Here is a 17,487-nt window from a genome sequence, read left to right on the forward strand (position 1 = left end):
CATGTGAGAAGGACACTTCAGCTAGTTGGAACATGAGTCAACTTGACACATGGAGCCAGTTTCTATCTGTTCTCCAAGGAAAATATAAACAGCAATAAAATATACTCTTACAGTAGGATTAAGACTGGAAGGTCAGACGAGTGCTTATTATATTATTTAAATTTTATATATATATATATATATATATATATATATATATATATATATATATATAATTGTGTACAGTTAAGGTTCATGTACATGGAAATACAAATTTAGTAATAAACCTGAGTGGGATTTTTTGATCAGTTATGAGTGGCAGTATTTTATTTTAATGAAATCGTTTTTTGATTATTTGGTTTCAAATTTAAAATTATTTATTGCCCACCTTCCGTTCATGAGAATATTGAGGGGGCATACACCAAAAACAGTAAATCCACAAAAGAAGCAACAACAAAAAGCCAGGCTGAAAAGAAAAAGTTTAAACTCATTCTTATCACAGCAATGAAGCTTTCACAAGGATCTCCAGAGGATGATAGTCCCAGAAGCAGTGGATCATATCTCAAGTGGTCACCTTGTAAGAAACTTAGTGAAAACTCTTAGCCAGGGTTATATGGAGCACTATTAAATAGGATATTATAATACTGACAATACCACTGACTACTGTGCATTTAGTCCCCCCCAACATGGTGCCAACCGTGTTTCATGTTGTTCTTTATGGTGAAGTGTGTGACACAATTATGAGCTTCAAGATGGACATTTTTGTTCAGATTACCTGGATTAAACCCATAATTTCACAGTGCTTTGAAAGAGCACATAATTGTCACACACACTTCACCATAAAGAACACACTGTTTTCACAATCCAGACAGGTTTATTTCTCAGGCACCAGTCAAGTTGAATTTATAAGGATGAGTCATCTTTGTCCATCACCCAAAAAAATATTTTTGAGCTACAATTTCCACAAATCCTTTAGCTAACATGACCATTGCAGAAGATGGGAGTTGCAAGCCAAAATATTCCTTTTCTAACTTCGACTTTCTTGGGCCATTTAGCTCCCAATGAGACACAGGCTAAATGAGATCCTAGATAATCAAACTTGGCTGACAGAATTCTGTCATTATAACTACTTCTTTTGAGATCGTACCACCATCCGCTAAACAATCTCCCTCAGCTAAAAGGTTCCCAACGTGTTGCACATCAGAGTGCCATAAAATGGCAACTGCAGTACTTGCTGGTCAAAGGGCACATTGAAATGGATCCTTGGAGAGATTCCTTGGGATCCTTCATCAGGCTTTTTTTTATTTTACGTTTGAAACTAATGCTTTTAAGTTAGTGGTTCTCAACCTGTGGGTCCCCAGGTGTTTTGGCCTATATCTCCCAGAAATCCCAGCCAGTTTACCAGCTGTTAGGATTTCTGGGAGTTGAATAATAATAATAATAATAAAACTTTATTTATACCCCGCCACCATCTCCCCATGGGGACTCGGGGCGGCTCACAATGTTACAAAAGTAACAGCATTAAACAATATACACAGTTTAAAACACAAATACATTAAACAATATACACAGTTTAAAACACAAGAAGATGATAAAACAGAAGTTAAAACAAAGGTTTATATAATAGTAATAGTAATAAGGCCAAAACATCTGGGGACCCACAGGTTGAGAACCACTGTTTTAAGTGAAAGTTTTAAGTGAAAGTTTTACGAAGTTGCTGTATAGTTTTAAAGCTGTGTTCAGCCTTTTGGTACATGTACAGTACAGTAGAGTCTCACTTATCCAACACTCACTTATCCAACGTTCTGGATTATCCAATGCATTTTTGTAGTCAATGTTTTCAATATATCGTGATATTTTGGTGCTAAATTCATAAATACAGTAATTACTACGTAGCATTACTGCATATTGAGCTACTTCTTCTGTCAAATTTGTTGTATAACATGATGTTTTGGTGCTTAATTTGTAAAATCATAACCTAATTTGATGTTTAATAGGCTTTTCCTTCATCCCTCCTTATTATCCAACATATTCACTTATCCAACGTTCTGCCGGCCCATTTATGTTGGATAAGTGAGACTCTACTGTACTTCAAATGGTTTTGATAATTTTAATAGTTTTATTATTATGTTTTCATGTTCTATTTGCATGATTTCATCCAAAAGAAAGTGAAGAGAGAAGGCGTGATTGCCATTTTTTTTTTCACTCTTTGGGCAACAATATTTTTCAGTGGATGTCTGAGAGTAGCTCTGCATATTATAGGAAGCAACCAAAGCTTATGGCAGATAGTGCTTTAACTCTTTCTGGATCTTCTACAGTAGATGTCCACAATCATAAAGGAACCTCACAACTAGGCCTTAACATATTCTCCCTGGTGCCACAGTCAGACTCCACAATTGTATATTGCTTTGAAACACAGCAAACAAGAACACTGTTCATAACCCTGCATAGGAGCTCATATCATTAAGTAACTTCTTTGTTCCTATGAGGGTGGGTAATGCAAAACAGGACACACACGCCTATTTCTATCAGCAGGGGCCTCACTTTAGAGGCAGTTGATCAGAAGCAGCCTCACCGCACATCCATGCGTGATTAGTTACTGCAGCAAAAATCATTTCTCACATTGGGGGGGGGGGGGGGGGAGGTGTGGAATGTACCGAAAACTGGACAAATTGAACCTGCTAGAAAAGATACTGTGATAATTGCATGAGGGATACCAGTGCTCTTCCAAGCGGTTAATTCATTACTTTTGCAATCTATAAAATGGCATTGGTGCGGGCCGCTGGAATACAGTTACAAGGCCCCAGGGGACAGCCTATATCAAGCGCTGATATACGTTTTTCACTAGCTGTTTACTGTGATTGTCACAGAGCACTTTGGAAAATTAGTATGGTTCCCATTCTGGAGGCGTGGTAGAAGTAGAATCGTGTCTCAAATTGCTAATATCCAATTCCTCAAAATCGAACCTGTAGATTCATTACTCTGAACATTCTCACCGTGAATGCAATGGTGTCATTTATTATATCTGTACACAAAATTCTAAGTGAAGTTGAGACTTGCAACTCAGTTTCGCTTGTATTCCAACTTTCTAGTCTTCGCATTAAATGAGGACATGCTCTTTTCTCAAAGATTTGGGTATAGTTTGGCCACGGTAGTCCACACTCTTGTTACATCCTGAATAGACTTCTGCAATGCACTCTACGTGGTGCTGCCTTTGAAGATTGTTTGGAAGCTTCAACTAGTCCAACGGGCAGAAGCCAGGTTGCTCACCGGAGCAGCATACAGGAAGCATACAACCCTTCTACTACATCAGCTCCAGTGGCTACCAGTCTGCTACTTAGTACAATTCAAAGTGCTGGCTACAGCCTATAAAGCTCTAAATGGTTCCGGCCCAGCTTACTTGTCCGAATGTATCTCCTGCTATGATCCGCCTAGCAGTTTAGGATCATTGGGGGAGGCCCTGCTCTCGATGCCACCACCTTCGCAAGCACGACTGGTGAGGATGAGAGATAGGGCCTTCTCAGTGGTGGCTCCCTGTCTGTGGAACTCCTTCCCTAATGAAATCAGATTGGCTACCTCCCTCCTGTCCTTTTGCAAAAAAACATAAAACTTGGTTGTGAGACCAGGCATTTGAGCAGCAGACACAGCATTATCGAATCCTTTCATGGCCGGGATCACAGGGTTGTTGTATGTTTTCTGGACTGTATGACCATGTTCCAGAAATATTATCTCCTGACGTTTCGCCCACATCTATGGCAGGCATGAGGATGCCTGCCATAGATGTGGGCGAAACGTCAGGAGAGAATACTTCTGGAACATGGCCATACAGCCCGGAAAACATACAACAACCCAGCAGACACAGCGTTAACAGTAAAAATGATTTTATGGCTGATAATAGACCTGGATTATGACTTGATTTGAACTTTTTAAATTGATGCTTTTAATTAATGTTTTAATTTGTTTTAATCGTAACTGTTTTAAATATTATGTTGTTAGCATCTAATGCTTGCTGATTGTGAGGTTGCCCTGAGCCCCCACCCCCCACCCCAGTGAGAGCTAACTGACTCATTGCAGGCAAAATTGCATTAATAAATTGCATTAATTCTACAGTGTAGGTACACCCAAGCTCAGTTTACTAAGTAGCTGATCTAGAATCTCAACACTATCTTTTAAAGCAATTCATTTTTAAAGGTACAGTAGAGTCTCACTTATCCAAGACTTGCTTATCCAAGCCTCTGGATTATCCAAGGCATTTTTGTAGTTAATGTTTTCAATATATCATTATATTTTGGTGCTAAATTCGTAAATATAGTAATTACAACATAACATTACTGTGTATTGAACTACTTTTTCTGTCAAATTTGTTGTATAACATGATGTTTTGGTGCTTAATTGGTATAATGATAACCTAATTTGATGTTTAATAGGTTTTTCCTTAATCCCTCCTTATTATCCAAGATATTCGCTTATCCAAGGTTCTGCCGGCCCGTTTAGCTTGGATAAGTGAGACTCTACCGTACTTTCTTAATAAAATGTCTTAAATATTGTCTTGCATATTTTGTTTAAAATACTTCTAAGAATGTGGAAATGGGCCCAAATGACCTTCCTGTAAATAACGTGTTAGGAGTGCAGAGCAAATATTACTTGTGAAAATAACCTTGCTATGCCCAAACATATAATCTTGTTATTCCCAAATAGATAGCATAATTACTTATAAGATATTTTTTCCAAGTTACAAATCTATAGGCTGACTAATCCTTTGAAAAGCAACATACCCTCACAATATCTTAAATTTTGGAAATAAATGATAAATTGTTTTTTTTTTCTTGCAATGTGATAACAATGGAAACTATATTCAATACATAAAGGACGAAATGGAAGACAAAAGTAAATGTATGCATTTGATAGTTTCCGTTGTGGTGCACTAGATGGTGCTGGAACAAAAAGGATGGCTGTAAATCTGCAAGCAAATTCATTGGTGCTTGGCACTAAATGCAGTGAAAAGTTCTACATTATAGTCTTTTGTAACCTGAATTTTTCAATATTTCCAGTAATGTGTGTGACAGAGATATAAAGGATGTTAATCTGACACATCACTGGCAACTGGTAAGGAAATGCAAGTTTGCAGTATGATATTCGCGAGGCTCTTTCTCCTTCCCATCCTCCATATGGATACAGCAACAGTTTACTGATTAAATAAGTCTACTCTATTCAGCATTAACAATTAGAGTTAGGTCCCAATGTAAGAAATATGACATTTAAAGAGTTTTAAAAAACATCATCAGCAGCAACAATCATATGGTGGCCCAAAATTTATACATTCTTTAACAGCTAATAGTGGTGATGGCAAATATTTGAATGCTAAGTAAACACATTTATGTTGAAGAATAATATAGTAATGATTGAATCAAATTTTACAGGAATTGAAAAATAATAATAATGAGGATATGCATTATTTTGCTATAAAATGCAATTATCCAAGCCCTATTCTGAAGTGATTTGATAGTTGTGATATTGTCAGGACCCAGGCTGCAGAGCACCAATAACCTTACACGGAGGCCAGAATCTATCTAATATCTTTATTAAAGAAATATATAAAGTCAATAAAAACAAGTGAAGAATATAGTTCAGAAGCAGACCTTTCAGATAAGGTCAAATATAGTCCAGAAATGTATTGTCCAATATAAGATATTAGAGTTCAAAGTTTTAATCCACTTGACCGAAACACACACTTTGCCAAGCAATCGTGTGGGGAAATAACAGAGTCTTTATAGTCCAATGAAGCTTGACAACAAGGCTGGAATTAAACTTGATTCTTGACTTGATCCAAGACTTAAAACGAGGCAAACATGAAGCATGAAACAAAGTCCGTGGCAAACGTGAGACAAGGCAAGGCTTGAAACTTGATCCGGGAAGCAAGGAACTGGGATTACGAAGTCCACACACGATCTCTCTCCTCAAGCTGATCAATTGACTCCGCAAAGTTTCCCTTGCGACAAACATCTATATTGGGTCTCGTTTTCCCGCCAACAGAACTCTTTCCCTAGAGAACGAGAAGCGAAACCCAACTCTGTCCAGATGCATGACTCCTTAGAATTTCCCAAGGGAAGCAGACCTAATCAGCCAGTTGTTTGGCAGCGATTCTTAGGCTTCGGCGATTAGCTTCTCTGACTCCTCTATCTCTAGTATAATTGTCCCTCCGGGAAAACGGGGGGGAGTTCTGCCCAAGGCCTGTTTGGCTGAATTCTTGAGGGCAAACATCCTCCAGGTGGAGAGGCTCCGGCTCTGGCTGAACCGGCAAAAATCCCATGTTTTCCTCTTCGTCTGCCACAATAGTACTAGGAACAGGACTACAAGGCCCATGAGTCATCACAGATATGTACATAATATTCTAATCCTACTCAACAATGTGCTGCCAGCTATAATTGATTTTTATTTTATTTTTTATTTGGCACCTTTTGGAAGCAAACTCCACCTATATCTGAGAAAGCAATATAAACTTTAAACACTTTGTTCATGTTTGTGTGTGCATAAGCCCCTTTCTCTCAGTCTCTGAAGAAAGCAACAACAAATCTTCTCTTGACAATAAAGTCCCACAATAGGGTCACCATAGGTTAGAGATGATTTGAAAGTACAGTAAAGTCTCGCTTGTCCAATGTAAACAGGTCGGCAGAACGTTGGATAAGTGAATTGTTGGATAATAAGGAGAGATTAAGGAAAAGCCTATTAAACATCAAATTAGGTTATTATTTTACAAATTAAGCACCAAAACATCATGTTATACAACAAATTTGACAGAAAAAGTAGTTCAATACGGAGTAATGCTATGTAGTAATTACTGTATTTACAAATTTAGCACCAAAATATCATGGTGTGTTGAAAACATTGAGTACAAAAATGTGTTGGATAATCCAGAATGTTGGATAAACGAGTGTTGGATAAGTGAGACTCTACTGTACTTATGTAACAAGATCAAATATGATTATGTGTGGGTATGAATGAGATGAATGAATGAAAGCTAGTAAATCTGGAGACACCAGTCTGTAGACTAAGGCCTACAATCATTAACTTCCTGCTTGCTGAATTGTAATTAAAACCCGCTAATGAGACCTGAAATAGTTGACCTGCTTGGTAAACTGTGATAAGAACTGTGATGGTGATAAGAAAAATGTTTACATCTGTTAAGAAGGAAGTCAACACACAGCTGCTTGTATTTGCCAACACCAATCAAGAGGAATCAACATCTGGAGAGAGATAGTGTATGTGTCAGATCTGCTATGGGAAAGCACGATTCTGGTCACTTTTGAGGGCTCCTTTACTCAAGAGAAGAGGAAGGAGTGTGTTTTGGAGATGTTCTTTTTGGAGTTTTGAAGTTTTGGTGTTTTGGCATTTTGGAACTATGTGTTGGCAGGCAGCAATGGGAGGCAGGCACCCTCCAAGGAGGGTGAAAATATGGTAATATTTGGATATGTGCATGAAGATGGATGCATGTACATGTGCGTGAATGCTGAGTGAAAATGTAACTCACCCTTGTTCATTAGCAAATGTAACTGTAGGTTGTTTGTGAATCCAATGTAGTTGCATAGAATCTGTATGTCTGTATGTCTAATGTCATTCTTTGTTGTTCTGTAAAAGTTCTCAGACTGAAATTGCAATAAAAGAACCTATGCTTTAAAGTTATTGAAAAGTTATTCATAACATTTTTGGTGTCAGAAGTGGGATATTCTGTTCAGTTTGAGCAGGATGTTTTGAACTTTGTTTTAAAAGTATTCATGACACTTAAGTATACCCTATATACATCTGTGGAGATGGCACAGCGGGTTAAACGCTGAGCTGCTAAACTTGCTGACTGAAAGGTCGGCGGTTTGAATCCGGGGAGCAGGGTGAGTTTCCGCTGTTAGCCCCAGCTTCTGCCAAGCTAGCAGTTCGAAAACATGCAAATGTGAGTAGATCAATAGGTACCACTCCAGTGGTAAGGTAATGGCACTCCATGTAGTCATGCTGGCCACGTGACCTTGGAGGTGCCTACGGACAACGCTGGCTCTTTGGCTTAGAAATGGAGATGAGCACCAACCCCCAGAGTCAGACACAACTAGACGTAATGTCAGGGGAAAACCTTTACCTTTACTATATGCATCTGTAGTTCTCCAAAGCCTTAAAATTGAAATCCTGTTACATGTTGAAATATTTTGAAATCTGAATCAATATGTGTATCTATTACACTATGTAACACAATTTTTCTTCCTGGCTTATAAATGTCATTTCCTAAGTGGTTCTATCATTTAAAAAAAAAACATGGAAAAGGGTTATTAATCTGCAAAAACTTACTAACAACTACTTTAAAAGTAAGTGCCACACAATTAAACAGAAAGTAACACTTTCAAAAGAGGAACAGAATTTTTTTTCCAAATATTGTTATATAGTTTTGGTTACCTTTGCATGCTTCGCTCCCAATCTAGCTATCTCATTTCATTTCAGAATGAGACAGTGGAGGACATGAATGGTTGAGAAAGAGGAAATATTTTTATATTGGGAGAAGAAATGTCAGAGTCTGTGGCACGTAGGGAGATTACATTTCTCATTTCTTATAGCCATTCTCCCTAAAAGAATGAAACCACTGGATCAGGAGGCATCCACAAAATTATAGGAAATGAAAAGACAAGAAGGCGGGATATTTAGCTTTGAATATGTTTAATTGATTTTAACTCTAATTTTTAAAAATACAGTTATGTTTAATTCTGTTTTAATGTTTGCATATTTTAAATTGTGTGGTAATACTTTTAATGTAAGCCTCTTTGAGCATTCTTTGGGAGAAATAAAGCGGGGTATAAATAAACATAACAATAATAATAATAATAATAATAATAATAATAATAATAATAATAATAATAATAATAATATGCTTCCTGCCATTTATTGCAAGGCTTTTTCATGGTTTCCTGATAATCTCAGGGTAATTTTTTAGTCTGCTGTCTGCCCTACTTCCTTTTCTCAAACCAATGGAAATTGCTCTTTATTCTTGTTGAAAGACTGAATTCTATTTTAATTTTCAAAAATTTCTTTGACAGATTAGCACTGTTTTTATACATTTTTCTTGGGTATCAGTGTTTTTTCCACAGTGTGTATCTTCTATGCATATTCTCTTTCTGTTTTTAGAGTCTTTCTGATGCTTCATTTGAGAAAAGCAATGCAGGGAGGGGAAGCAATGTACCGACAATACAGTCAACCCTCCATATCATATCCATCAATATTGCAGCCACAAATTCCACCATCCATGGCTTAAAATACTTTTAAAAAATTCAGAAAGCAAACCTTGATTTTTGCCATCTTATATAAGGGCACTATTTTACTATATCACTGTATATAAGGAGACTTCAGTATCCATGGGTTTTGGTGGGTTCTGGAACCAATCTCCAGGAAACACAAAAGATCCACCTTAAACCCCATTTTAGGGGTTTATATACTAAGCGCTAATTTTCTAGAGAGCTTTTTAAAGTTGTAGGGTGGCATTAGGGATTGCATGAGAATTGGAATACATCTGCCAACATCACTAGAAGTAGTGGACAGGAGTGAAGGGCGTTGGATGCAGTTTCATCTATTGTCACAATCTGGATCACAGGAGAGAAGCACACAAATGAACAAAAAATTGTCATTTTTGTGTGTGTAAAATCAGGAGACTGTTTGAACAAGGAGTTATCAAGATCCTCCAAGAAACAACATGAAATGACCTAGAGCAGGACTTTTCTGCTTTCAGCCTGAGAAACCTTTCCATGTATAGGTAGGTATATAAAATAAGTATAATAATCAAACATTTACTGATAACAAATCAGAATTTGCAAGCCTGCTAAACAGGCTAATATTCCCTCTTTTAAAAAAATATTTTTATTAAAAAAGTTTCAGATTGTTTATACATTTAAAAATAGGTTTACAGGGTTGGGACGATATGGGTTAGGAAAGGGCTGGGGAGGTATTGGGAAAAGAGAAAAAGAGGGTGGGGGAGGAAAAAAGGGTGGGAGAAGAAAAAGAAAAATAGGGTTGTTGTATGTTTTCTGGGCTGTATGGCCATGTTCTAGAAGTATTCTCTCCTGATGTTTCGCCCACAGTAAATAAGAAGCAACATTCTGAAAACAGAGGATTTTCAGGCATGGGAATCAGGGGCAACTAACGACTCTGAACAAAGGATGCCCCCAGGCAGAAAGAGCCAGGAGATGAAGCTTTTCAATGCTAATCAAGGTGATTAACTACAACATTCACACTGACCTCCTACTGAAAAGAGTTCTTCTCTGACCCTGGACTTTCCACAGATATATAAACCTTCCTTGCTTAGTTTCTCCATGCCTCACAACCTCTGAGGATGCCTGCCATAGATGTGGGTGAAACGTCAGGAGAGAATACTTCTAGAACATGGCCATACAGCCCGGAAAACATACAACAACCCTGTGATCTCGGCCATGAAAGCCTTTGACAACAAAAAGAAAAATGTTGTGTCTTCTATTCTTCTTCCTTATGTTCACATCTAATGCTTTTAGTCTCTTTCATTATTTAAAGAAAAAATAAAGAAAATTAAATTGTCTTGTCCCCTTTTCATCATCCTAATTTTGGACCCTTCTTTCTTTTTCCGTTTTATATATTTAGTCTTCAAAAGACTGATTTCCCCTCTTAATGAAGTACAGCTGAAGCATTTTCTGCAGAGTCTATTGTAAACACTGAGCAACAGAGTTGTGTAAATGTCTAAAACAGCCACCAGTTGATGTTCAGAAAACTTTTACTGTTGCTAAAATTTTCCAGACCCCAACATTGAGCTGTGGGGGGGGGGAGGTATTTGGGGTTGGGTGCCACAGTTTAAGGAACAGTGGCCTAAAGAATATTCACAAATTTAAAAACAACTTGCCTGTGCCTGTGTATTTCTGAAAACCAGGCTTCTATAAATAAAAACACTCCAGATGTGCCTGTCATTGCTCATCCACTGCATGTCAGGTATAGAATGGTTGGGCCATAGCGAGGCATGAAGAAATTCAAGTAATCCATTGACAGCCTGCCTATTTAGACAGGATTAAATATCATCTGCACATTTTAAAAATAATACATGGTTAACAAGCCACTTTTTTTTTTTAGAATGGCCCAAACATAAGCCTTCAGATGCAGCATCTTAAATCTATCATTTCATATAGATGTTATTGCACAGAGCTTTGTAGAAATCTTATGGACTGTAGGAAGAATAAAAAGTCAGGGGAAAGAACATCTTGGATATATTGAAGAAATCTGCTATAAAAACCTTGAGCCTCTCACGTGGCCAAGGAAAAGGAAGACTTTGATTCTTTGAAATACAGGAGCGCTGCATTGTGTGCAGATTTGATGTTTCTATCCTTTTCTGCATCACAAAGAGGGCAGTGAAGACTGTGATTTGACCAATGGCATGTTGCATGCTGGTGCCGGTTCGGGATATAATGAACGAAGGGTCCCGCAGAAGGTGAAGGGAAAGCCTTTCGATACATTTCTTTTGTGTATGGAAGATATCAGAGAGGAATGGATTCCTTAGAATTCCTTTCAAACACAATAAAGAAGAGACAGAAGTTTTGCTTTACCTCGGTGGTTTTAAATTTGCAACCAAGGCTGAACTTTTCCTTATTCCATTTTCCTACTTATATATAATAATGTCTATAATTCTGGCAGCTACGTGTCAGTTTTTAGCTTTCACAATTTGTGTCAACAGCTTTGGAGTGTTTGGAGTTAATGACTTCTAATCCAGGTGACTGTTTCAACAGCAAAGATTCTTCTACTAGTCCTGTAGAAGAAGCCAGTGCATCAGAATAAGATTGACATCATGGCTGTAGCTAAGGGGGGGGGGGGTTAGGGGTTCAACCCACCCCCCGAAATTTTCTAGGTTTTAAAAAAACTGGTTTACTCATGAATTTTAACTGATTAACCAAATTCCCATGAGTGTCCACTGAAGTTTATCTGTCTTGATTGTCCACTGAAGTTTATTGATAGAGCCTGATTTCTAAATTATTTTGGGTTATGGAACTACTCTTCATGATTCGCTAAAAAAAAGTTCTGAACCCCCCTCCAAATTTTTTTCTGGCTATGGTCCTGATTGGTCCTTTGGTTCCACCCTTTTATGATCTTGGTTGGCAGAATGCAATATGGGAAGGATAGAGCAGGTAGGATCTATAATTCAGTGTACTCTTTAATTCCTTTCTTTAGGAATAACAGACAAATAAGAAATGTTTGTGTCATTCATACTAAGTTGAAAGTGGCTAAATGTCAGGATAATATGCTTTCAGTACAATCTGCTTTTACAGTTTGAGATACTGAAAACACTCATGTAATTTTAGTCAAAGGTTGATCTAAAAATCCCGACTTATCCATTGATCAATATAAGAACCCTAACTCTTATCAAAAAAAGGAACCATCCCTTTATCTGAGCAGATTGGCAAAAGGCAAGAGCTTGGTCCATCCCAGGAAAACCTCAAATAAGCACTGACCCCCTTTCATTTGCCATTTGTTCTGGCTTTCCATATACTTTCTGCTCTTTAGCAAATGAGACAGCTGGGAAGAGAGGGAGGTAAAAGTCTAAGGAGATCCAGCCATGCCACCAACTGCCACTTTGTTCTCATAGCTGGGAAGGAAGGGGGAAATCCTCCCTGTTCCTCATAAATCTTTTTCATTTTCTCTGGGTTGGATTCAGAGAGCAGCCATGGGGCTACTCCAGGACACAGACCACACTGCACACTGCCAGTAGCTGGGCAGAAGGCAAGCATGATGTGGATTGGCCAGGCAGCCCGAGCTTGGCAACATTCAAACTGGAAGTAGGGGCCAAAAGCTCATGTGAAAAATAAACTCCAGTTAGCCTAAACGGTGGAGCCCCTGGTGGTGCAATGGGTTAAACCCTTATGCTGGCAGGACTGATGACTGAAAGGTCGGCGGTTCGAATCTGGGGAGCGGGGTGAGCTCCCACCTGTCAGCTCTAGCTCCCCATGCGGGGACATGAGAGAAGCCTCCCATAGGATGGTAAAACTTCAAATATCCAGGTGTCCACTGGGCAATGTCCTTGTAGATAGCCAATTCTCTCACACCAGAAGTGACTTGTAGTTTTTCAAGTCACTCCTGACACAAAAAAGCCTAAAAGGTGTTGCCTAATTTTTTTTTAATTTTTTTCCTCCCCCCCCCCTTCCTTTCTCTTAAAAAAGGTATAGAACTGTAACTAGCCAAATAATAAATTAATAAGGATTTTCTTCATGTCTGGAATAGGAACTTATAACACTCAGCTTTACATATAATTACAAAGACCTAAAGAAATACACCCCAATCTTTATAAATAATTTTGCAACTTATAGCTTCTGTCTTAGCATCATTTGTGAAAGATTCAAAACCACTCCCTTAAATTAAGATTTGGAAATGGCAAATCCAATCCAAATTACTTAAATATTTATGTTGTGTTACTTACCAAGCAGGTAAAGGTGCTTTGAGGATTGATTGGTGACTGTGGCTACAAAGTCAAAAAGCTGCAACTCAGCAATAAAACGCAGGTCACCAAACTCTTAGTCAGCTCTGCCGAGATCAATCGAACCCATTTAATGGCTTCAGTGAACAGCATCTCAAAATGTCAGATGAACATGTTGGCTGTTACTGTTAGTATGCCAGCTGCTGATAGGTGTTAGCCCCTATGCTCAAACTCTGTTGAGTGTGAATTTGAACTTCTTCGAACTCCTCCTTTCCACTTCCCTTTTCTCAGGTATTAAACAGAAGTGTTCTAGTAATGTTGTTAAAAAACAATTTGGAAAAGTTAAAAGCCTGTTTTTCTACTATTCTTTAAAAATACTGCCTGAATGAATTAATGGGGAAATAAGTCGTGATGCAGTTGCATCAAATGCACTTGTTGGCAGTCTTTGCCAAGCAAGTGAAATGACTGCATTTTGCATAGGCATTAAAGACCGTCCATTTGGGAGGAAAGTTATTATCCCCAGAACAAACATGGAGCTTTGTCATTGTTTTATTCAGAAACAACAGTGCCTCTTTGCATAAAATTAATTATTGTTTCCATCAATTTAAAAAAACAGAAAATTCATTTTTGTTTCCTGTTCCATTACATTACATTTTTTTCCAAATACACCTCAATTCCATACATTTTTCCTAAACACTGTTTTGCATTATTTTACACTAACTGGTCCAACTAGAGATATAACATAACATTAACCTAAAGATAGTCAGTAGCAATGTCCTTTACTTCTTCTTCTTCTATCGAAAGGAAATATAGGAAGCACATTCTGGATCAAATCTCCTATGATTATTTTTTACTAAAGAAAGAGGAGAAAAAAGATTTAACTTCTAGCACTTTTATAATAATAATAATAATAATAATAATAATAATAATAATAATAATAATAATAATAATAATAAAGATCTCAGCTGGCATTTGGAAACAATAGACATTGAAAAAATTATGATCAGCCAACTGCAAAAGGCCACCCTACTGGGATCTGCACGCATCATCCGAAAATACATCACACAGTCCTAGACACTTGGTAAGTGTTCGACTTGTGGTTTTATGAAACGAAATCCAGCACATCTATCTTGTTTGCTGTGTCATACAATAATAATAATAATAATAATAATAATAATAATAATAATAATAATAATAATAATAATAATAATAACTTTATTTGTATTACGCCCTATCTCCCTTGAAGGACTCAGGGCAGATTCCAAACATAAATGGCAAACATTCAGTGCCTTTTCCTGTGTAATGTATAGTTTGAGTTTCAGCATATTTACTAGGTAAAAATAAAAGTTTTCCCCTGACATTAAGTCTAGTCATGTCCAATTCTGGGATTGTGGTATTCATCTCCATGACCGTAAACATCTCCAAGGTCATGTGGCTCGCATGACTGCATGGAGTGCTGTTACCTTCCCGCTGGAGTGGTACCTATTGATTGACTCACAATTGCATGCTTTTGAACTGCTAGGTTGGCAGAAGCCGGGGCTAACAGCGGGAGCTCACCCCTCTCCCCAAATTCGAACCACTGACCTTTCGATCAGCAAGTTCAGCAGCTCAGTGGTTTAACCCACTGAATGGAGCTTTGGGAAAGAACCAGCCTGGTCTATACATACAATACAATGAAGTGGGGTGAATCAGTTGAATCACTGTGGGTTATAGGGATACCATCTCATTTGTAATGTTTTACTCTGCTTAAAAACAAATCCTGAAAATAAGAGACTACCACAGCAAGCAAAATACAGTCAGCTTTCTCAGTACACCCACGACCTTCTGGCAAACAAGTTCCCCACGACCTTCTGGCAAACAAACTAGTAAAATGTGGGCTAGACAAAACTACGGTTAGGTGGATCTGTAATTGGCTAAGCGAACGAACCCAAAGGGTGCTCACCAATGCGTCGTCTTCATCATGGAAAGAAGTGACAAGTGGAGTGCCGCAGGGCTCCGTCCTGGGCCCGGTTCTGTTCAACATCTTTATTAACGACTTAGACGAAGGGTTAGAAGGCACGATCATCAAGTTTGCAGATGACACAAAACTGGGAGGGATAGCTAATACTCCAGAAGACAGGAGCAGAATTCAAAACGATCTTGACAGACTAGAGAGATGGGTCAAAACTAACAAAATGAAGTTCAACAGGGACAAATGCAAGATACTTCACTTCGGCAGAAAAAATGGAAATCAAAGATACAGAATGGGGGACGCCTGGCTTGACAGCAGTGTGTGCGAAAAAGACCTTGGAGTCCTTGTGGACAACAAGTTAAACATGAGCCAACAATGTGATGCGGCTGCTAAAAAAGCCAATGGGATTCTGGCCTGCATCAATAGGGGAATAGCGTCTAGATCCAGGGAAGTTATGCTCCCCCTCTATTCTGCCTTGGTCAGACCACACCTGGAATACTGTGTCCAATTTTGGGCACCACAGTTGAAGGGAGATGTTGACAAGCTGGAAAGCGTCCAGAGGAGGGCGACTAAAATGATTAAGGGTCTGGAGAACAAGCCCTATGAGGAGCGGCTTAAAGAGCTGGGCATGTTTAGCCTGCAGAAGAGAAGGCGGAGAGGAGACATGATAGCCATGTACAAATACGTGAAGGGAAGTCATAGGGAAGAGGGAGCAAGCTTGTTTTCTGCTGCCCTGCAGACTAGGACACGGAACAATGGCTTCAAACTACAGGAAAGGAGATTCCACTTGAACATCAGGAAGAACTTCCTCACTGTGAGGGCTGTTCGGCAGTGGAACTCTCTCCCCCGGGCCGTGGTGGAGCCTCCTTCTTTGGAGGCTTTTAAGCAGAGGCTGGATGGCCATCTGTCGGGGGTGCTTTGAATGCGATTTCCTGCTTCTTAGCAGGGGGTTGGACTGGATGGCCCATGTGGTCTCTTCCAACTCTACTATTCTATGATTCTATGATTCTATACAGCATGTGGTTCTCCCAGCTATTGTAGCTCACTTAATCTCTGACTATTTATGATGACTGCGCTTATGGGAGCTGAGAATCCATTAACCTTTGGAGGATGATGGGTTTCTCACCCTTTCCATGTTTTTTTTTCTTCAAAGGGTCCATCCTCCTGCTTCATCCTGGTGGAGATGTAGACACAGCCCCATAGTGACATCAGCCACACCCTGAAGTCTGAAATAGTATACATTTGTGGAGCTTGGAAAAGATTGAGTTCTTTCATTTGAACAAAAGATAAGGAAAGGTCATAACATGCTCCTGCTGAGGGAGTCTTTAAAGTCATCAGTATGAACACAAGTGATTGAAGAAGTTATAAAGTAAATTTTCAGCCATTTTGTCCTTGCATATGAAAACAAGAAAGTTCCAGTTTGCGTCCAGGGGGAGAAAAACAATCTTTCTGATCTGATAGCACTCATTCACATATTTGAAACGGTTATAGGAAATTATTCTGCACATAAATATTCCTGATTTTTTTACACAACAGTATGTGTGTAAATCTCGAATCCAGGGAGAGGTGTGAGGTCCTGCTGTTAGCCCTGGCTTCTGCCAATCTAGTAGTTCAAAAGCATGCAATTGTGAGTCAATTAATAGGTACTGCTCTGGTGGGCAGGCAATGACATTCCATGCAGTAATGCTGGCCACATGACCTTGGAGGTGTCTACGGACAACGCTGGCTCTTCGGCTTAGAAATGGAAATGAGAACCAACCCCCAGAGTCGGACACGACTGGACTTAATGTCAGGGGACACCTTTACCTTTACTATATAGTTGAGATAGTTCTGAGATAGAACTGCAACTGTTTAAGCAGTCATCCTGTATAGCAGTGGTTCTCAACCTGGGGTCCTCAGATGTTTTTGGCCTAACAGCTGGTAACCTGGCTGGGATTTCTGGAAGTTGTAGGCCAAAGGTTGAGAACCACTGCTGTATAGGATAGACTTACCATCTCCCTTCTGCTATCATCATAGTGCCAGGCTCTGGGCTTGATATGTCTGGTAGTTATCACTCCTCACCTGGAGTGATTTTGGATGGGGTGGAAGGAATGAGTAAAGGAAAGGGTAATTT

Source organism: Anolis carolinensis, chromosome 1, assembly GCF_035594765.1.
Source record: "Anolis carolinensis isolate JA03-04 chromosome 1, rAnoCar3.1.pri, whole genome shotgun sequence".
In the NCBI taxonomy this organism is placed as follows: Eukaryota; Metazoa; Chordata; class Lepidosauria; order Squamata; family Dactyloidae; genus Anolis; species Anolis carolinensis.